The sequence below is a fragment of the Cryptotermes secundus genome, unplaced genomic scaffold (assembly GCF_002891405.2).
Source record: "Cryptotermes secundus unplaced genomic scaffold, Csec_1.0 scaffold223, whole genome shotgun sequence".
Taxonomy (NCBI): Eukaryota; Metazoa; Arthropoda; class Insecta; order Blattodea; family Kalotermitidae; genus Cryptotermes; species Cryptotermes secundus.
The window spans coordinates 1,577,444-1,594,914 of NW_019742556.1; the positions used below are offsets into that span (position 1 = coordinate 1,577,444).

The 17,471-nt window shown below is 42.4% G+C and overlaps 1 protein-coding gene across 6 annotated transcripts in view; it reads right to left on the bottom strand.

Annotated features, from left to right (window-relative positions):
* Nucleotides 1-14,845, bottom strand: part of LOC111873321 — a 157,285-nt gene extending 142,440 nt beyond the window's left edge. For 3 of the 6 annotated variants that reach the window (XM_023867933.2, XM_023867934.2, XM_023867931.2), the window contains exon 1: nucleotides 14,735-14,845. The gene's annotated coding sequence lies outside the window, so the exon portion shown is untranslated. Of the gene's footprint in view, nucleotides 1-14,585 lie in introns of all 6 variants that reach the window. The other 3 variants (XM_023867932.2, XM_023867938.2, XM_023867930.2) reach the window with 1 other exon arrangement.
* Between the last annotated feature and the right edge of the window lie 2,626 nt (nucleotides 14,846-17,471).

Consider the following 17,471-nt stretch of genomic DNA (forward strand, 5'->3'; position numbering starts at 1 on the left):
AGGACACAGGGCATTTTAGATCCGAATAAAATAGGATTAATATTACGTCACAAGGGACAATATTCAGCGTTAATATTGAAGATATCGAATCTTTTAGATTGTAACGCCGTGTGGTTCGACATTTCGGTGTCACGTTTCAATCACTGGTGAGAAATTCAATTAAAACAGCTTTAATATTGTTCCCTGGATTCACTGCTCTTCGAATAATACAGAGAATTAAATTCTCCATCACGACTTTGATTTATTACGAATACACGTTAACGCCATCCTCGACGTTGGCCGACCCCGGTAGCCGCGCAGGTAAATGCCGGCACGCCTGCTCAGTGCGAACACAGATCTAAATACAGTGCGGCTGCACTTTATGTGAATCTGAAATAGTGCGACGTAAAATTATTAATAAATTCTCCCTTTATGGACAAACTTCTTACCCAATGGGTACCGGGGGCTCTTTCCCTGGGGGTTAAGCTGATCACTCACCTCCCAGCTAATGCCGAGGTCAAGAAAATGTGGATCTACATATCGACTCCCCCGTATGCCTTCATGGCGCAGTGCTTCATAAGTTAAGCACAGGGATAGTTAGTTAGTTAGTTAGTTAGTTATTGGAGAGGGTGGGTTTCCCCATGCACTGAGACCTGTTTTGGTCCATTGTGCTTCCCTCTATGATTTCTACCAGTCTCTATATCCTACCGGTACTGGTGCTTACCATCAGTCCCGCCCAGCCAGCGAGACCGGCTCTACTAGCTGAGAGGTATCTATAATGCTTCCCCCATCTACCAGAGGTATTAGAGACTGCTGTTGGGCGGGAAACGTCCGTAATTTGGCTCAGTGACCTCCTTTGGAGATATGAGGTTCTTTTACGTGCCGTAAAGCTACGACACGGGACCCACGGCTTAAAGTCCCTCCCGGAGGACTTGTTCCCTGAATTTTTCCGCCCTTAAAAATTCGACGACCTCCGCCGGGTATTTCAACCCGCGTACTACGAGTCATGAGGTGGGAACGTTACCTCTAGACTACGGAGGCCGCAAGCACAGGGATAACTTTACCTTATCATTTTATTCGCTAAGTTTGAAATAATTCGAATCCCCCAATAATCGGCAAGAATCACGTATGTGTTTCAAAACCTGCGAGTTCAGAATTATGCCAGGTCTTCAGGAACGCACTCTCGCATAAAATGCGACCGCACTGTACAGAGAATTTACGTGTTCCCCCATATTGAACTGTGCTGTCCCGCGATAGCAGAAGCAATTCCAAGTCTGACCCGTCATTCATCGGCGCCTACTCATTCCTATAAAGAATTAGGAACTTCAGAACAGAAATGATCTGAGCCAAAATGAACTAAGTGGGGGGAACAAGCATTCCTGTTAGGATAGTTACATCAAGACGACCATAACGGATTGGGCAATTTGCTTGGATAAGCAAAAGGAAATATGAAACGCTTTTAGAATGTCGGTGTTAAAAATTCTTCGAAAGCTCAGAAGTGTATGGAAATACACTCGAATTATAAATCAAATCTTACGATAATGGAGACTGAACAGAAATGGCTCAAGATAGGGATCAATAAAACAAAACAAACTCCGTGGCATGTAGTACGCAAGCGAACTATGCCGACCGAGCGACCGCCGCTTGTCGGCGAAGTTAGTGCCAACTTTTGCGGATAGAGGGTGGCACGTGGCCAGCGCAGCAGATCCCCACAGAAGTTATCTCGGTTTTCTAGACAGGAGCCGCTATTTCCTTGAAATACTCCTCAGTTATCCTCACGAGGCTGAGTGGAACCCGTTCTAGACCCACTGCTTCTACGAAAATCTGGTAGCGCCGGGAATCGAACCCGGGACCTCTGGATCTGTAGCCAGGAACTCCGACCACTAAGCCACAGAGGCGGTTCGATACGGATCAATACGAGTTATATGGGTTAAGCGTATAGACTTACTAAAGTACTATACACAGTAGGTCTACTGGCAACACTAACAGACTTACCGAACGGAATGCTATAACAGTAACGTTCTAGAGATGTATATCGGAGATAGCAGGTCCGATTCTTGGCCGAGTTGGCGTCAATCTTGATTTGTGTGTGAATTAATTAAATACTTCCGGGTGAATGCGGAATAGCTTAAAAAATGTCACAACGGCACCGGTTTTCATGCTATTCTACGTTACGAAACAACTAAAAGACCGAATATCACGCAACAGTAGCAAACACCATCCATAAACGAAAAACTGTTTAAAGCAGAAAATGGATAATTCCTTTAGACGCGATCCGACGAATTTTAATGCAGACAAACGGTCGACTACATGTTACGCTGAAGTTGTAGAAACGCTGTGCACCTGCCTACACACCGGAAGCGTGAGACGGAATGTGATCAATGTTGCCAGGAGCGAGAGAAATGTGACCAACCTACGCCTCTTCCTAACAGTTCATTAGCCAGCTCACCCTGAGGGCTGAGAGTAGCGCTGAGGCCCTTAATACAGCTCTCCCAGTTTCCTATCGACTAGCCTACGGGCTGTAGTCGGGGGTACGATTCCAGGGAGAGGCAAACGATTTTTCACAGAAAGGCTCAGGGGCCCAACCAGCCTCCTATACAACGGGCACCTGGAGCTGTTTCCCCAGGGTAAAGGCGCAGGGGAGTGAGGATGACTGCTCTCGTCCGTCTAATGCCCCGGTGAAGATTGGTGGAGTTGTACCTCCACTCCCCCAAACGTCTTAATGGCGCGGTGTTTGCTTCTTTAAAGCCCAGGGATAACTTTACCTTACCTACTTCCTGTGTTCCCCTACCATCGAAATGGAGACCCGCCAGCACTGATATCAAGAGTGGCACCGACTGATTTCCGTAGTACCAGTCATTACACGTTCTGCCCACATTAACATTCCAGAGCCACTGGCCAATCCTGTTCTTCCTCTACACCCCATTATGGACGCAAGAGACATTTTTGCTTTTTATACTTTCTCCCCTATTATAAACAACTATAGTTCCCTTGGGAAAGATACAGAGGAACGTGGTAGTTGGTTGAGGCACTATGCTACAAGCCAGAAGGTCGCGGGTTCGATTCCTGATGTCAATTATTCTTTTTTCAATTGACGTAATCCTTCCAGCCGCACTATGGCTCTGGGGTCGACTCAGCCTCTAACAAAAATGAGTACCAGGAATCTTCCTGGGGGTTAAAGGGTGGCCGGCACGTAAGACTGACAAACACACAGTCATCTTTGAGCCGATTGTCTAGAGAAAATATGGCACCCTTGACGTCTCATAAACCTATGGGCCTCCACGACCTGTTACAGGGATAGCTTTACACTTTTTTAACCTTTACGGGAAAGATATAAATAAGAGAACATAACTTTCTATTCTTTTCTGAGTACCTGAACTAAGCAACTAGCTGCAGGATGTACAGTCTCTGGGAAGCTAACAAAAATTATCAATAAGTTACCTAAATTTTATGGAACCTAATGGTTAATTACTGCATTCACATCCTGCGCCAGATGAATCCAATTCACATATCTTGCATATAAATTTCAATATTATTCAACATGCCTACAGTTTCCAGTTATTCTCTTCCCGTAAGGTTTCCTGACCGAATTGCTGCATGAATGTCTTGTCTTTCTCTGACGCATGCTCATTTGCTGCTCACCTCGTCACCGATCTAAAGGCCTGAATACTAAGCTAACTGTTGAAGAATACAAACTGTTTGGTTCCTCATTATACACGTATACTTCTTCGTTCTTAGGTCCGAATGAATCGTTCATTTCGGAAACGCATGAGTTACTAGAACTAAATTTTACAGGGGAAACAAAAAATTCATTTTATGGTTGCTGCTTCGTGGGTGGACTACCACGTTCCTCTGCACAGTGTGATGCTTAATTGTTTTTCAGAATATTACTTGACAACTATTATTATTATTATTATTATTACTACTACTATTTCACTCGTGTCTCTTGTCCCTTTCAAGATGAACCAAATGTCACCCACTCTATCATGAAAATAACAAAGACTAACTCAGCAACATGTAGTCCACAAGCGAACTATACCGACCGAGCGACCGCCGCTTGTCTGCGAAGTTAGTATCAAATTTGCGATTAGAGGGTGTCGCGTGACAGCGCAACGGATCCCCACGGCAGTTAATCTCGGTTTTCTAGACCGGAGCCGCTATTTCCTTGAAATAGCTCCTCAATTATCCTCACGAGGCTGAGTTGAACCGTTCCAGATCCACTACTTCTCAGAAAATCTGGTAGCGCCGGGGAACCAAACCCGGGACCTCTGGATCTGTAGCCAGGAACTCTGACCACTAGACCACAGAGGCGGTCAAACAAAGACTAACAATGTATAATAAAAATTAATAAGTCTTATGTAATAACCTTTATTTCAAAACCTTGCAATTTAATAAATTATTTTTCCTTCGTGATTCATACGACTCTGAAAACAATCCCAGCATCATCTACTTTTATTATGTATCATATTTCTGGTTTTAGAACGGAGACGGGAAGACAAAAGATTAAATGAATGGTAGCAAGCACTCCCTGAATTTATTTCCTCTTAATTTCCTGGTGAATATAATTAAGGCTCTTCTTCTTAGATAGGTCTACGAATTATTATAATTTTTCTTTCGCTAAAATTAATCATGTTTACATTCTTGTTCTGTTCTAGTGACGAGACATGGCTTTCTCCGTGCTTACTCTCTATACCAATCAGTTCAGTGTTCTAATAAAGCTACATTTCTACTCCGCTTATTACCAATTATGTTCATAAGAACCAAAAGTTGGTGACGATGGTACGTAATATAAATATTAAATTCCTGGATATTATCCATCAACCTGTTTTTATTTAAAAACACGTTTCCGAGACTGGATTCTGTCTCCGTCTTCGGGTGAAACCTAGTAAGTTGGGACCCGTCGATAGAGCTAGTCCCTATCTCCGGACACCTGTATCAACACCAGGTAAGGTATACAAGCCAAGCTAAGCAATAACCATCTTCGAGAGCTAAGACAAAACACTGAAATATTAAAAATTCCACTTACATGTGAAGCTCTATCGACTGGGACCAACTGAGTAGGTTTCACCTGAAGGAGGAGACAGAGTCCAGTCGCCGAAACGTTGTTTTTAAATAAATACAGGACGGTGTTTTAGATAAAAACAGGACGATGGATAATGTCCAGAGACATACTATCTTAATTATGTTCATCCTTGAAATACATAAAATAATATTACAAGAAGGTTACGATCATTCGAAATGGTCGCATTTTTGTGTCATTCGGAAAATAACCACCATGAAGGAAAGAACGAAAAAATCCTAAAAGTGTGTTTCGGCGTAATCTCATTCGCTTCAGCAAGCGATACTGGAAGATGCCACCACTTATTATTGTTATATAAGTTCTGACGTACATTTGGTAAACTTTCAGCCCGGATCGGATTCAAAAGACTGGCTCTTTGAAACCTGAAAATCGTCTAAATAATATTTAAATAGTCAGTTCCTACTTCGAAAAACACATTACGTACTCATTACAAAGATCAATAGGTTTGTTTACATAAATAATTACTGTTTACTCCGAAAATCTTACGAATCCCAGAAATACACTATCTGGCCATACTGCAGTTACTTTGTGTTAAAGAAGATTGTACACAGAAGAACTACCGCGTTTTAAAAGGTTGAATAACAAACTGATTCAAAATTTGCCCCTACTTACAGATACGTGAACTCAAAAACAAAATACGTCAATCCGAAGTGAGTAAACATTCGGTCTTTGGCCGTTCGTACACCGAATCGTGGGTTTCAATTCCGCTAGAGGCGTGTTGACTTTAATATCCTGCATACGTAAAGTCATCGCGATGGACCGATTCCCCGTCCACGAAACCATATCAAATGTCTGAGACATTCACAGTTTAAAACTCCGTGGTTTTAGCCCGCAAGCGAACTATACCGACCGAGCGACCGCCGCTTGTCGGTGTAGTGCCAACTTTAGCGGATAGAGGGTATCGCGTGGTCAGCGCAACGAATCCCCACGGCCATTAATTTCTGTTTTTCTAGACCGGAGGCGCTACTTTTCCATTCAAACAGCTCCTCAATTATCCTCACGAGGCTGAGTGGACCCTGTTCCAGACCCACTACTTCTCAGAAAATCTGGTGTCGAACCCGGGACATCAGGATCTGTATCCAGGAACTCTGACCACTAGACCACAGAGCTCAAAAGGAATTGTAAATGGGAAGGTGCTAAGGGACCTAATCGATCATCATCAGTAATTTCTCTAAATTGTTTCAATTCATTATTCAAGATCATGTTTCCCATTATGCTAAATTTAATCCCAATCAACATGGTTTCACCAGAACTAAATCTACAGTTACCAGTTTGGTGACATTTCTTTACTTTTTGACGTCTGTTGTCTGCGGTCAGCGTCAAGCTGATGCAGTCTATTTTGTTCTTTCAAATGCTTTTTACCTCGTCCCTCATAATATGCTCTTGCACGAATTAGGCTCCTTCGGATTCTCTGATGCTTATGTTAGCTGGTTTCGCAGTTACTTAACCAAAAGAAAATCTCGGGTTCGCGTTTCTGGCAGTCCCTCCCTGCCTTTTCATGTAACGTCCGGTGTGCCGTAAGGTTCTGTTCTGGGGCCTTTTCTTTTCAACGTATTCATAAATGACCTATGCAACTGTTAACTAACGTAAAATTTTAATTTTTGCCGATGATCTCAAAATTTTCCGAGTCATTAACTCACCACATGATTGCCTCTTCAATCTGACATTAATTCCGTAAGTGACTGGTGCACTGCTAACTCCATAAGACTTAATATTGCTAAAACGCGTGTTGTATCATACATCAGAAAAACAAATTTTCTGAGCTACGAGTATCAGCTTTGTCATGCTATCATTACACACACCAGCAGTACTAAGGACCTGGGTGTTTTCTTTGATTCAAAGTTACATTTATTTACACATACATGTTAATTACATATTTTCTGAATGCATAAAGCTTTTAGGCCTTATTCGCTTCATTACCTATAGGGTTTCCTCCCTGGAGAGTCTGTATGTACTATACTTTACTTTAGTCAAGTTCAAGTTGGAATATGCCTCAGTAGTTTGGAACTCCATCACCTCGACTGATGCCAATAAGCTTGAGCGCATCCAGCAGAAGTTGGCGTCCGTCTGTTTTTATCGTCTTCCCCTTCATATTCCTTATACTTATACTGATGCTTTAGAGAAATTAAGTATGCAATCTTTACATAAACGGGGACATCGCCTTGATGCACTTTTTCTTTTTCAAGTCTTTCGTGGTCTTAAATCCTGCGCTTCTCTTTTGGAAAATGTTAGCCTTCGTGTTCCTCCCAGCAACCTTAGTGACTGAATGATTCTATTCCAGGAGAGGCAGTCATTTTTCTCTTCGCTACTAAATCCTGACCGGTTCTGGAACCCACACAGCCCACTTAATTGGTACAGGGGGCCGGAGAGTGTTACTGACCACTCTTCTTAATCTAGTGCCTATGTTAAAAATGAGTGACATTTTCCTCCACTGTGCCAGATGTCTTTATGTTGTGATGTTTACCCACAGTGACAATTTATTTCACACATATGCGTTTTAAGTGCACAAGTCTGCAACTACTGCAACATAAATAACTCAACGGAACCGAGCCCTTCTTGAGAAGCGGCCAGTAGCTCAGCCAAACAAGAATTTCCCAATATTTTATGGAACCCGAAAGTTCATCACCATGCTCATAACAGCTCACCACTGCCCACCCAAAGCCAGATGAATCCGGTCCATACCACCCCATTCTAAAATGTAAAGTTGTCCCTCTGTTTAATTAGTTAAGCACTATGCCATGAATACACATGGGGTGGAGGTATAGCTGCATCTTTCTTGACCTTCACCCCCGGCAGAGCCCCCAGCAACCAATGTATAGCAGGTTGGGCGCCCTTCACAGTCGGTCTAGACGCTGTGGAGAACAAAAAAATCTTGCATGGCCAGGAGCCAAACCCGGGCTACTACAACCCCATTCTATTTCTCTGAAATCAACTTTAATACTATCCTCCCACATGCGTCTAGATATTCCTCGTGGTATCTTCCTTCTGCCGTTCCCACTAAAACCCTGTACGAATTCCTCGTCTTTTCCATGTTGCGCTCTTATTCTCCTTCGCTTGATCGTTATATCTGACGAAGAGTACAAGCTCCTCGTTAAACAACTTTCTCCAGCCTCCTAGTACTTCATCCCTACCACTGGTTTGTGAATTAATGAAATGAGTTCAGATAGACTTTTGAAATAAAAAATATTTGAAGGTTATACAGAATGCGCGAGGTAGCGTAGTTGATTGAGGCACTATGCTACAAGCCGGAAGGTCGCGGGTTCAAGTCCCGATGAGATCACTGGATTTTTTTCAATTGACCTAATCCTTCCGGCCGCACTATGGCCCTGGGGTCGACTCAGCCTCTAACAGAAATGAGTATTAGGAATTAATTAAATAATTCTCCTGGGGAGTAAAGGGCGGACGGTGCGTAAGGCTGACAACCTTACCGCCATCTTTGAGCCGATTGACTGGATAATGTGAGACCCTCAATGTCTCATAACCCTATGGACCTTCACGGCCTGGTACAGGGATAGCTTTACTTTACACAACCCGCATTCCTGGCTCTGGCTTAACTCACTCCGCGGTGCAGTGTCCTCCATGAGAAGCTAATAGTCACTAAGTAGGATGGAATGTGTTGACCTGAGAAGGGACACGTCTGTACAATGAACTGATCTGCCTGCCCGAATATGGTTCATACAGCTTCTACGTATGGGAGGCCAAAGCTCAGATCAGCTACAGCTCCAAGATGGCTACCTCGAAATACGTATGCTGTTTACAGACGTGCACATATCCACTATAATGAAAAGCAGGGAACTCGTCCAAGCAAACATCATTATAAACATACTATAGTAATTCTTTCTCTCTATGGCTATACAGCCCTTCGGACCTTGGCCGCTTTTTCAGTTTCTTACACAGTCGGTATGACTCCCTGGACGGTGGATCAGCCCGTCGCAAGGCCGCTACCTACACAAGAACAACACAAACACAGAATAAACGCACACAGATATCCATGGCTTGAGTTGGAGTCGAACCCATGATCCCAGTGTCATAGCGGACGAAGACGTTGCGTGCCTTAGACCGCGCGGCCACTGTGATCGGCTATTTCAGTAATACGCATAATAATTAATTCCATGCCAAATAATATCAAGAGCCGGGATAGCTCAGTCAGTATAGCGACTGGCTACAAGTTGGACGACAAAAGAGTCGAAATTCGAGTCCCGGTGGGGGCAAGAATTTTCACTTCTCCATGTCGTCTAGACCGTCTCTTGGACCCACCCAACCTCCTATCCAATGGGTACCGGGGGCTCTTTCCCCGGGGGGGGGGNGCTACAGGGGCGTGAACCTGACCACTACGGGAGAGCGGATGTACAGATCCACATTTTCTTGACCTCGGCATTAGCTGGAGGTGAGTAGTCAGCTTCACGCTTCGGCCGCTTTATCCCGGGAAAAGACCACATGGTACCCACTGGATAGGTGTGGACTACGTGGAGAAGAGAAAATTCTTGACCCTACCAGAAATTGAATTCTGACCCTTCGGTCGTCCAGCCCGTAGCCAGTCGCTCTACCGACTACGCTATATACATACAACAGCATTTTTATTTTTCAGCCGGCACGCATACCGGCAAACAATTGACGCGTACCAGCAAAGTCATCTGCAGCCAAAATTTTGTCCATACACCGCATGGACCCAGAAGCTAAAACTCAGCACGAGAGTATGGCAAACAGGCTTTTAGGCAAAACGCGCCGCATACAGCTATGTATATGCTGCATGTTCTTCTTCTGCCTCTGTTTCCCACTCTGAATTAATTCGGAAACTGCGATATCTTGTAGACAGTCGGTAAGACTCCTTGGACGGGGATCAGCCCGACGAAAGGCTACACATGACAACACACAGAACAAACGTAAACAGACATCCATGCCTCGACTGGAATTCGAACCCACGATCCTAGTGCTTGAGCAGGCGAAGACATTTCATTCCTTAGGCAGCGAGGCCCCCGTGATCAGCCTCCTGCATGTTATTATTTCCCACGAATACGCCACTTTCATCACAAGAATATGCCGTGGTGATTTTTCCCCCTCCATATACAAACACTATGCACTTTTCCGAATCTGCCTGCATTAAAATTTAGCCTAGAGCTATACCTTCATGAGGCTATTTTGGGTCTTCCTCCTTTCCGGTAAGGAAGTGAGTTTTTAGATCTATAGCAGGCAAGTTCCATGCGTAAGATCACTTACAAATTAAGCCTTGGGCATGTGTGTTTAAGCCACATGTAGTATGCACATCTGGCTTAAACACACATGCTAGGCTCAGTGGGAGGTAAAGTCAATATACCTGGAATTTCAACTCTACACACACTTAATATTCTCCCAGAATCACTTTACATAATCAAAACTGTGTACAGTAGCGGTGACAGTCATGTGTATCACATAAGTGCGGGAGTTATCTGTGTAATCTTGAAGAGGGCATGGGATAAACCTAATTAATTTTTTTTAATTCGCTTAGTGCGGGGTGGAGTCCAACTGGGTCCACTCGGCACAGCGGCCACTGATTGGCCTATTGTACCCTGCCCCGGGTGATTATGATGACAAACAAACTCCGCAGTTCTAGTCCGCAAGCGAACTATACCGACCGAGCGACCGCCGCTTGTCGCCGAAGTTACTGCCAACTTTAGCGGACAGAGGGTATCGCGTGGTCAGCGCAACGAATCCCCATGGCCGTTAATTTCGGTTTTCTAGACCGGAACCGCTACTTTTCTATTCAAACAGCTCCTCAATTATCCTCACGAGGCTGAGTGGACCCTGTTCCAGACCCACTACTTCTCAGATCTCAGGATCTGTAACCAGGAACTTTGACCACCAGACCACATAGGCGGTCATATAGAATCTACTTCCAAAAGTTATTTTGTTTTTAAAAATAATTTTGGCAGAAAAGCGATAATTATCCTCCTTATGTAATGGACAAAGATGAACAAAAATGAAATCATATGCTTTACAAATTTTACAGCAGACCGCTCATGTAAGCTTTGATCAATATTCATTCGGTGGGTCTGAAGTGTGAAACGTGGCCATACGGAAATCATCTCCATATAACATATTATTTTATGCATAGCATACAGAATGCCTTAAAAAGGTAAGGTTGTACCTTTGCATTAAGCATCATGCCATGAGGACGTATGAGGGGAGTCGAAGTATAGCTCTAACATTCTTAACCTTGCCACTAGATGGAGAAGAGTTGTCAGCGTCAAGCCCTGGCATGTTTACACCCCGCAAAAAGAGCCCTCGGTATCCACCGAACAGGAGGCTCGGTGGGCCTCAGGGCCGGTCTGAACGCTGTGGGATGCAGAAAAAAATTGCTCCTGCTGGAAATCGAACCCCGCCTCTTTTGCCGTCCAGCCCGTGGTCCAGTCAACAGGAACGATTTTATTGCTGGAGGCTTCAGGTCAATCTAGCCCTAAGGGTAAGCCTGGTGTATCTACTGAGTTATCCAAAAAATTAAAAAAATATATATAGCTTATCCTTAAGGGCATATCACTTCTAAATTAAAAAAATGCCCTTCTAGATAACATTTTAATCTCCAAATCTCATTTAATCTCCAAATAGGAGACAAAGCTCTACCTTTATTAGAAATGCGAAACTTAATTCTTCACAATATGTTAACTCAAATTAAAAGGCGACTGAACTCGGGCAATGCTTGCTACCATTCAGTCCAGAAACTTTTGTCTTCTTGTCTGTTGTCCGAAAACATAAAAATTAGAATATACAAAACTATAATTTTGCCTGTGGTTCTGTATGGGTGTGAAACTTGATCTCTGACATTAAGGGAGGAACAAAGACTTAGGGTGTTTGAGAACAGGGTGTTGAGGAGAATATTTGGACCAAAGAGAGATGAAGTGACAGGAGGCTGGAGAAAACTGCATAATAAGAAGCTTCATAACTTGTACTCTTCTCAAAGTATAATTAGAATGATCAAGTCAAGGAGGATGAGGTGGGCAGGTCATGTAGTACGAATGGGGGAGACGAGGAATGCGTAGAGGATATTGGTGGGAAAGCAAGAAGGAAATAGACCACAGGGAAGACCAAGGCGTAGGTGGGTGGACAATATTAGAATGGATCTTAGAGAGACAGGATGGGATGGTATGGATTGGATAGCTCTGGCTCAGGATAGGGACCAGTGGAGGGCTCTTGTGAACACGGTGATGAACCTTCGGGTTCCATAAAATGCTGGGAAATTCTTGAGTAGCTGCAGAATTGGCGGCTCCTCCAGAAGGGCTCAGCTCCATGAGTAAGTAAGTAAGTAAGTAATGTTAACTTCCAGCAGACTGACTGGTGAATCGCTTCTGTAAGGTCATGCAGTTTTACTCGCCCCGCCCTTCATAATCTACATTTATATTGCAAATGTCAAAAATAACTTCAGTAAATTTCATATTACCATATTCAAATTCAAAATATGTTAACAGGCTTCCGTACTGTTTAAAATGCAATATAAACAAGCTGCAATGTGGTTCTGCGGTACAACGTACTCCCGATTATCCGGTTTGCGGGTTATCTGTGAGAAACCTGCTAAACACAGGTTACATTTGCTCAGCTTGTCTGCGTGTTTGTACGCTTGGGAAGAAAAAAAAAAGAACTCGAGAATCGCACACCGAATTTTCATGGTAATTATTCTTTGAGAATTTTATGAAGAACTATCAATTTTAATTTAAATAGCAGAACATTAACGACCATTTCATATAAGTTTCTGAGCGTATCTTTGGACCGCCTCTGTGGTCTAGTGGTCAGAGTTCCTGGTTACAGATCCAGGGGTCCGGGTTCACTTCCCGGCGCTACCAGATTTTTTCTGAAAAGTAATGTGTCTGGAACGGGGTCCACTCAGCCTCGTGATGATAACTGAGGAGCTATTTCAAGGAAATAGCGGTTCCGGTCTAGAAAACCGAAATTAACGGCCGTGAGGATTCGTTGCGCTGACCACGCGACACCCTCTATGCGCTAAAGTTAGCACTAACTTCGCCGACAAGCGGCGGTCGCTCGATCGGTATAGTTCGCTTGCAGACTAAAACCACGGGTTTTGTGATTTTTTTTTGTTCGTATCTTTAATGTAACTCTAAATATTGATTGCAGCGAAAAATACTTCAAAGTGAGATAAGGAGAAAAATAAAAAATATTTTATGTGCATCACACTTTAACATAGGTCTTACGGTTTTCGTGATAACTGAACATACCAGATGCTATGCGTAGATGTCGGAACTCCTGGATTCAACGACCACGTTATCTCCATAACATGGACTACTAGTATTTTCCATTATTCGTGAGCATTTCCCTTTCATCAGCACGGGTAATCGGGTATATACTATACACTGAAATGGCGCATGTGATAAAGTTGTTGTATCAGACTGTAAACTGGACCTAACTGGAAGATTTTTCACTTCGTAACTAATGAAATATTACCTCCATTGCCAAACTAAACAGCCAGTGTTAAATACGTTGGCTGGGAACGGTATTTGGAGGTCATTTGTTTCACCTCAAATATACAGTATACGTGTGGCTACTTTCATTGTATTTATCGTCTACTATTTCCACGTTATATATTTGAATATTTTTTAACTCTTAAACCTTACTGTATGCATAAAAATAAATAGATCCTTCGGTCCAGTCAGTCCCATCCTGTAATTAGCATTGCTAGTCTCTCATATAAACCAATCTCTGTAATGCATCTAAAGAAATATCACCATTTTAAAAACTCGAAAGTGTTAGGAAATTTAAGATATCACATAAGCAATGAAATACAAGTCTACTTTACAAACTGAATACTTAAATACTATACATACATACTTAATTCTCTTGCGCAAAATTATGACAATGAAAATGATATTCTGACTATACAGAACATTACTTATACATAGCATAACAACGCGTAACTGTTTAGAAAGGGTAGTAATGCATTCCACATTCACAAACTTGTGGAGGCAGTTTCAGACCTGTCTGTTCTTGAAGTGCATACAACTCTCAACCGGTTCTGGTGGCTCCGATACAGAAACTTCCTGATGGGCCAGGCAGACGGCAAAGTAAAATGCTTGCTTGCCAAACAAAAAGCCCTGATTAATGTATACCCCAAAAACTCATGGGGCAGAACCAGTACATACATATTCTATGAAACCGTGCAGCAGTAATTTTAATTCTAAATCGTGGCTGAATATTAGTAGTTTGCTAACATTAATTATTATTTAAAATTGCATGCCTGATGCAGTAATACACACGAAAAACATACGGACACATTACTGTAAACACACAATTCTGTTTTTCCAATGTACACGAGTTGTAAAATGTTTATTCTCCCGTCAGTGCAATACAGCAGAAAATGTGTTTGACACAGGAAGCATTTATATCCCAATTTATTTAACGATGTTATGGCCAATATTTACTTATCATATAAACATATTGGGTTACCAGTATTATAATATGTATTTTAAGGTTTGCAGCAGCAATTACTAATGACTGGCCATACATAAACTGAACAAAAAGTATATATAAATAATCCGTCACTCACCATGTTTGGGCGGAGGTGATCTGACGTAAATAAAAACATGCGGGTTCTATCACATACCAATTAGACTTAACAATGACACAAATACCAGACTGGAAAGAAGAATGCTACACTTATAACTGTGAACACTAACAATTAATGGCTTTGTTTACCTTCAATATTTTATTTAATTTTGGGGTAACACACCAGCCTACGAACACCAATAACCTTGTCCTCCTAACGCAAAACACGCGAATGAACGAGAGCAACGAGAGTGCGCGAGAACCCCCCCCCCCCCCCCTGAGNAGATAGTGACTAGTGGAGGGCTCTTATGAACACGGTAAAGAACCCTTGGGGGTCCATATGATGCTGGGAAATTCTTGAGTACCTGCACAACTAGCAGCTTCTCATGAAAGATCTAAAAGTTTGTGATGATGGTACATTACTGCAAATATCATGTTTCTGGACATTATCCATCCTTCTGCCTTTATCTAAAAACACCATTCTGTCTATATTATATATTACATAATATTTGTTCTCAAGACTGACTCATCTCCATGGAATTAAGTAGTTACGGGCAATGTCTTATTGATGACAAACCTGTTACATGACATGTCTACCTCATACCACAGGCTTTGGCAAGAGGAGGCAACAGACATATTTTCCTCTGGATTTCTGGTAAAATTGAAAGAAAATATGTAAATCTATAAACTATTAATACCAAGAAATAAAATTATTTAATACATGCTTATTCCTCTCTCCAGAATACCATCGGGCTTTCAGTAAATTTAGTTTTAAATGGCTTAAATACAACATCATAAGCTAATTTTCTGGTGTTTCCACCCCCTCCCCCCACTCCCAAATATCATGGCAATGTTCATGCCTAATACACAGAATTTACGCAACTATAAACTAAACTGCGAGGGTGGTGACACATGACTTGCATTCACATGGTACCCAATTCATATCCCAGCAGGTATTTTGCCACTCCAGGCATATAACAATATTGCAACATATAATGGAGTATGACCTCTCCCTGACTTATGACACCATTTTCCATTTGACATAGTGCTGAATGCATTGCTATAGTAGTAACACTATTTCTGTTGAGGAGGTGTTTACATATTTTAGCAGAAGGTACCACATCTCTGCAACAAAATGAAAAACTTGTGTCTACAACTTACTGGTCTTTTCTATTACATGACTATGAAAGGTGCACAAGACACCAGACTATGCCAGATCCATATGGCTGACCTAAAAAATGAAGAATCTGATATGTGTCACATAAAGTGTGGGCCTCTGGACATATCCATTATTGGGCTGCATCTGCGGTGGTATTCATATATTTCTCATTGGACAGACCACAGGAAGAATACAAATGTTTCAGTGGGTTGGCACAGTAAGATCATTCATCACTTAAGAACACTGACCACACGTGGAAAATTTTAGTGTTTAACAATAACAGCGTAAAAAACATTTCTTCTGCTTCATGAGAATTAATGTATCTATTAGTAGTGCTTTACACACAGAAACAGAAGAACAGATTGGTAAATCAAACATCACAGAAACAATATGGAGCAACTATGTCAGATTTGACATGCTCACAGCCTCTAAAATGATGATTTCCCTCTTCTGGGATGTGACACCATATAAGCTGGTAGACATTTCATTTCAGGAGAAAGTGAGACCTCCATCTTCAGAGCAGAAGAGTAAGCCAAGTGTGAAAAAAAAAAAAAATTGGTATAGACCTTGAGAGCCAATATAAAAGTTCTGAGTGAACCAATGCATGAAGAATGGTCAAAGAATCTGGAGCCCTTGAAAAGATCTGTTATCGGAATAGAGAGATGAGAGAAATAGTGGCTCTCAAAGAGCAATGGACGTGTATGGCAGTCAGAGGAGACAGGCTAAGGTAACAGTGACCCTAAAGTACGTTTTTCAACTGCAGAGTGAATGGGAGGGAAGATAAAAACACCAAAAGGCTGGAAGGCACAGTGGGTGGGGAAGATAAGAAGAAGCAGAAGAGGAAGGAGTGAAGGGAAATAATCAAGGGCCTCACATTCTCTCACAATTCTCCTTACTCTGGTTTGTTCCCTTGGCAATCCTATCAGCTGCCCTTCTTCCTACATACGAACCACCTTTTTCCACAGTTGGCTTCTTTGTTCTCTTCCATTCCAATGATGAAGGCAGAAAGTTCCTTTAAACTGTCAGAAAATATCCATCAGAGTACATATCATCACATCCCAGAAGATAATCTTTGAAAGCAGCTAGTTACATCATGTTTTAATGACATTCAAGTTCCCATAAAATCATTCCACCATCAACATTCACTAATCATTTTAACTACATATATAATTAATAAAGACCCTTGGCAGTGCTGCTCCCTCTTATCAGCAGAGTTAAGTATGGTACGAGGGTCATACTGAAAGTCATGAGCAACAATTTTTTGTGAAGTAACATGCTTTATTATTGACAAACCAAATACACCACCTCAATCTACAGACCTTTCTTTATTTTTCCACATAATCGCCACTTCTTTGTACACATTTCTCCCAGCGTTCTGGGAGTTTGAAAATTCCGTTTCAGCCATCCAAATACACTGACGCACTGCTTTCTGAATTGCCTCCCTTGTCTCAAAACATTGTCCATGCAGCTGATCCTTCACAAATCCGAAAAGATGGCAGTCGGAGGGTGCCAGATCAGGGCTATAGGAGGGGTGTGGAAGAACTTCCCACCCCATCTTTGCAATTGCTTCCAATGTGAGGCGAGCGGCGTTGGGGCGAGCATTGTCATGCAGGATGATGATGTTTCGTCCCGGACGTTTTTCGCGCAATGCACGGCAGACCTTGTGCAGCATCTGGACATAATGAGCAGCATTGATGGTTTGCCCAGGTTCCAGGAATTTGGCCAGAA